Raw genomic sequence first — 6,275 nt, 5'->3', positions numbered from 1 at the left:
CAAATTCTCTCACTTGAGAGTTTGTTATTTCTGCTCAATAAATGACTCTGATGATGACCTGATTGATCTATAACTAAAATTATTGGTCATTCATTGAATGATTAATAAACTAATTGTGAGGCTGCATCTGAAATGACTCCCTGTTTTCTTCCTTGTGTGTTAAATTTACTTTACATCATTATGTATTATGTACGATGGGACAGATGTGGACATGATAACCAACTACAAGTACCTGGGTGTCACACTGGACAGTAAACTGGACTGGCCGTTTATAAGAAGGGCCTGAGCCGACTTTACTTCCTGAGGAGGCTCAGGTCCTTCAATGTCTGCAACAGGATGCTACAGATGTTCTATCAGTCCACCATCTTCTTTGCTGAGGTGTCCTGGGGTGCGGGCATCAAGGCAAAGGACGCCAACAGACTGAACAAACTCATCAAGAAGGCCGAGTCTGTTGTTGGCTTGAAGCTTGTCACCCTGGAGGGGGTGGTGGAGGAGAGGATGCTGGCAAAACTGCTGGCAACCATGGACAATCCCTCCCACTGCCTCCACACGACACTGGACAAGCTAAAGAGCAGCTTCAGCAACAGACTCATTCAACCCCGCTGCAAGAAGGAACGATACAGGAGATTGTTCCTTCCAAGTGCAATAAGACTTTTTAATAATAATTGACTCTTAACTCAGCTGCTACAACGTTATAATTCCCCTTCGGGGATAAATAAAGTATTTTCTATTCTATTCTATATATGAGTGTCAGAATTCTTATTATAACATTTAAGCATTTATTTTGATAAACAAACGTCATGAATATGAATGTTTTTGATACTTGTACTTCTTAAGTTAAATAACCATTTTCATGTCAAGGAGCCACACAATAGATGCACATGAGAGGATTTCATCTGAAAGTTTTAAGTTTCAAGATTACAAAGTCTTCAAATTAGGATCACTATAAATAACAATCAATCAACATGGCCAACCCTATTTCTTCCCCTGTTCAAACTTGTCTCTGTTTGCTTGGAGCCTAAAACCCACTCAAGGACCCATGTTGGTCCCTCAACCCCAGATTGAAAACCACTGAACTATTTAAAAACCCTCTTGGATACCCAACAGTAGTTAAAGTAGTTAAAATGAGCTCAACATTAAACATCTACAGCATTGAAATGTAACATACACATAAATGCAGCATAAATATGAATCCAAAAACATGATGTATAATAGTAAAACTTTTACTTTTATACTTTAGGAAGCTGATGACACTTTTCCTAAGCAAGGTTTTGAATGTAGGACTTTAACTGGAGTATCACACCGCCTTGTTTCATTGATTTCAAGGGGAATCCGACCAACCGGTGGCAGGCACTGACATGAACTATATAGAAATAGTCAACCTTCTCTCTGGTGGTCTTGTGTGCTCATGTAGGTCATACAGAGGCACCAGTATTAAATTTAGACTGTTTCATGAAGTTAAAAACTCCTTGTAGGTTTAAGTAAAGAGTACTTCTTCCACCTCTCAGGGTCAGTCTCTGCTCACTATAGAGTAAACTGTTGTACGGAGAAATGACACCAATTTCACATTCAAACAAACAGGAAGGAACTCACACTCAAAGAGAAAGCAAAACTTAACCACAGTATTCTTAGAGAAAGGAGTATATCACTATAAATACAACTTTTTTATATACCTTTTTCTATATAAGAAATACTAGAAGATTTTTTTTTTATTTCCAGTACCCGATCTAGGGTAGATCAGCACACACCTTTTCCATTGAACATACAGTTAGATATATAACTGTTGAATGAGTCAACATGAGATTTTCACACTTTGGTCACCAACTGTTGTCCTTCGTTTTTGACTCATAGGCTGCCTTTTTTGTTGTATTTCCCTTATTTCTGACCACAAATCCAACGTCCTGTGCCCTGCGGTCTTACATAGGCTATACGCAGCATATTATTCAGCATACTGTGGCGCCCAAGCTCTGGTTTGTGAGTGATACCGTGCCACAGAAGAGGTGATGCTGACAGGAACTTGACAGGAAGCTTGAATTCATTCATACAGCAGAAGCCTAACACATCAGCAGACACATAAAGACACACAGAGGATGTGTTCAGTCTCATAGAGTGAGGGCACAGTTCAGCATGATACTTTGGTGAGAAGGCAGAAAATCAATAGTTGTTCAGCTTAATCGGTGAGAGGAGGATGCCAACTAAGCAGCAACAATGAGAGCATGGCAGATCTGTCAGACTACTCAAGAGCTAATTGTGTCATTAATTATTGACAGCAACAACAGACAGTTATTGACACAGCCTGTAGCTGCTGCAGAGCCGAAGCTGCACACGAACCTGCAGCGCATTTATAGTAACAGACTCACTTTTGTATTTTGTTTCTTTAGCTGTTGTTTGTCTCTTCGTGTGTGCACAGAAGATTTCGTGACAGGTTTATAGACAAATCCACAGTCAGGTACATTTTTATTTATACAGCGATACTGGGTAAACTTCCAGCATATCTCTGTAACCTCCTCCGTCTCAGCTCTGGTTGCTTTTTAATGTACCCCAGGTTTATACAGATCGGGGGAAGACTGCATTTTCTTACTATGCACTTTGGGCATGGAAGAATCTGCATAGAGAGCTAAAATTAGACACAGATATACGGGGTGACAGGAGCATGTGGTTGTTTTTCTTGGGAGAACGTTGTGTTTGAATATGTGTTTCATTGTGGATTTTATTGTACATCATGTTATATATGTTGTGATGAACTATTTTTTGTGATTATTTTTTAAGTGCTTTTTCTACATCCTTTAAACTTCCACACTACAGCTGCAGCAAGACCCCAGTCTTGCACTGGTGATATTTTATAACCATATTACCCCACCAACAATGCCATTCCCCAGCCCTGTAACATCCAAATGTACAGACATTATTCAATTAAGATAAATTAAAAAAAAAGAAAACAGAAAGAAAAACATTGTTATATAGTCAAACAAATACTGTAAAACATCTCTGAAGTTTTAAAAAAAGAAGATAAAATGTGTTATTGAGCTTCCTCTAATAAAGGTAATGATAATGTTGTATTTCCATCTTTGCAACAACAAAGCACAAGACTTTAAACTCTGACCCCGTCCAACAGTGATGTAACTGGGTCCTGAAGTACACCTGTTCATTACTTCAGCAAGGTGAGAAGTTCAACCACTGGAGGGCAGCAGAAACAACAATCTCAGGGGACGTTAACTTACTCTTTCAGCTTATTGCTTCGAACTCATGATAATAACTGAAAGTTACTCAGATGAGTGTATCAGCATTTTTACAAGGGTGTATGTTTGGTTTCAGACCTGCGGGGACACACACAATGAAGTCATATATGTAATGACTAACATTATTATAGGAAACATTACAAAAAAAACATTACAGATTTCGTCCTAAATGTAATCCCCCATTATTATATAAATGTATCATGCTTTCTATAAGGATGGTTGTAAAAAAAAAACACACATAGGAAATGCTGTTTAAACCCCTGTATTGTTCATGCACTAACCACTTAAAACTGTTTAGTTAAGGTATGTTTAATCCTTACCAGAGGCCTTAAACTTCATGATAAAATAGTAAATATACAGTAGATAACATGGTATTGGCACAGGGTTTTACTGCCTTATAGTATCTATGATTCTAGCTCAATTCTAGTGTTTAATGGTAGAATATTTAGAAGAATGTGTTACCTGAGAAACATGCAGAGGAGGTGGTGTTCCAGGTGGTTTTGAAGCCTGAAAAGAGACACTACTCAGGGCAGTCAAACCAGAAAATATGTTGTTGTTGGGTTTTTAATATAGCAAGGAACAATTATCATTCAGTAATTCCAACCAGCTGTTTTTACGAGTTTATTTATGCCAATTCAGTCCTCCCGCTGTGGGCACTTAACACACCCTGCAGTTTCCCTGCTGTGCAGCACAAATCTGGACAGTTCTGTACCCCTGACAGGAAGTGGGATCATTTCTGATGTTCCACGAATTTTTCCTTTTCCTAGAAAACTGGGTCAGCCAATATGTCAAGTCACTTTCTCCAAAAGAACAGACCACACACAGATCCCAGCTGTTGGGTTTTGTGATCTTGTTTTTGATTTAGGGTCCCGAGCCAGAAGTCAAAGATGTCAACTGTCCATTGGAAACCTGAAGGAGAGGCAGTGAGGGAGGGAGGGAGGGAGGGAGGCAAGTGAACATGAGAGGGGAAGAAAGATGAAATGGGGCTATACGAAAGGACAGTTTTAAGAGCACCCGTCATATTCTGAATGTGAGTTGTTAAGGTTGTATTTTTTGGCAGCAGCACATGTGATCCATATTCTGTGAACAACATAAATCCTGAGGAGGAGGAACACCTGACAAGTGTGAAAAGAGGTGAGTGATAAACTGCCAAAGGAGAGACAATGTCACCGCTGTAATTTACAGTGGGGTCACCTAAAATATCCAGTTTCCACAAAGCTTGACGTGTGAAGATGTGTGACTAATGTCTCTCACCGACTTTTAGGACATGACTAACATGCAATGACGCTCTTTCAGTGAGAACTCAGCATCAGCTGCTTTATTTGATGCTAAACCTGTGCTGAATTTGCATATTTTGCTGAAGTTGGAAAGTTGTGTCACTGGAGGGATAAGTGGAGCTTTCCACTCTCTGACATGCAGCAGCTCGGTTTTAAAGTCATGTTATTTTCATACTCTGCATCCTCATACACACCGAGTAGATGCAGTTTGAGCAATGTCAGTCTGTCAGTCATGAAATGTCTCAACAACTACTGGAGGACACTCCCATAAGCTCAGCTAATTAGTAAATGTTTGCATGCTAAGACACTACACTAAGACAATACAAATGGTAAACATCACACCTTCAAAGCACTGATTTTAGCATTTAGCTCGAAGCATAATGCCTATGTAGCCTCTAGACTTTGAGATTTCACCTATTTTTTTTTCCTGTTGCTTATTACAGGAGAGATGTTGCCCTCTGTATAACAAGAATGTGCAGTTTCAATCTAATGTGTGACCAGGTTTGTTTATGTGTTGTTTTCTAGGCTGAGATGGATAATCAACCAGGCCTCCTGGGCACCGGTCCATGGGTCCCAAAGACAGAGACTCTATAAAGTTAACTTTTCTAACTGGAAAGTCAAAGAGCTCAGTCAAAAGCTTAGCTGGTTTGATGGTGTTTTCAGTTATTTAATATTCAGTATCTATCTATATACGTGTATATATATATAGCTGAACAGTGTATAGACCCAGGTATAAGGATCAGATCAAGATTTTCCCAGGTATTGTTGCTAAGCGCTGTTGTCCCCTAAATGACCACTAGAGGATGTGTTGTTGTATCACCTGAAAACCTGCAAATGTCATTCATTAACAGGTAATCTCACTTATTTTACCCCACAACAGTATTGCACAGTGTGAGGTCAGTTGGTTTTACTTTGAGGTCATTTTTTTTTAAATTCAACAATTTCGTACTGTCATATTTTCAAAATAATAATTTTCATTCGATTATATTGTGAAGAATTAGGAAGATTTAACTCTGAATTTCTAATCTGTGGTTGTCAATACTTTCCGGTACTGTGTTACACCCTCTAAAGGACTGGCAGCCAAATATGTTCAGTACATAGACTTCCTGGCCTGGTGTCAGAGCACTGTAAAAATGTCTTAATTATAATAAATGTTTGAAGCAAATAGGTATTTAGATTAGTGTGGTATTCTGCTACCCTGGATACCCATAAAAAAGAAGGTTTGCCACTCAGGTAAAAACACAGTTATCTCCAAACCACACAGTATAATAAATGTGGCAGGACGGTTTTAATAATCTGGGAAACTTGTAAACACAGTTTTCCAAGTCATGAAAAGAGAATACCGAAATGAACACGCTAATACCAGTGATCTTATCTAAAGCAGCTGCAGCAACAAACAGCAGCCTGCTGAACTAAATTAAATTATTATTGACTTGCACATCCATTATTCTAATATACAGATATACATTTAAGGTCCCGGTTGTTGCAACGCACGCACACTGACGCTCAAACACATTATTTACAGGGATACCTGGGCAGCGCTCCATGCTTTGTTATCCAAAATTACACCCACAAAATGAGTTGTAGTACACACAGTTGGAGACACGCTGTGTTAAAAACATACATCTGGACTTTTTTTACTTAAAACACTGCTTGTAAAAGTTTGCTTTCAAAAGAAAACCATAAAGTCCTCTATTATTGAGGATCCCTGTGAACAGTTAGCAGTTGATGTGCTGAAACAATCCTGACATTATGAAGG

The sequence above is a fragment of the Dicentrarchus labrax genome, unplaced genomic scaffold, assembly GCF_905237075.1.
Source record: "Dicentrarchus labrax unplaced genomic scaffold, dlabrax2021, whole genome shotgun sequence".
NCBI classification, from domain to species: domain Eukaryota; kingdom Metazoa; phylum Chordata; class Actinopteri; family Moronidae; genus Dicentrarchus; species Dicentrarchus labrax.
This window is presented reverse-complemented; position numbering follows the sequence as displayed.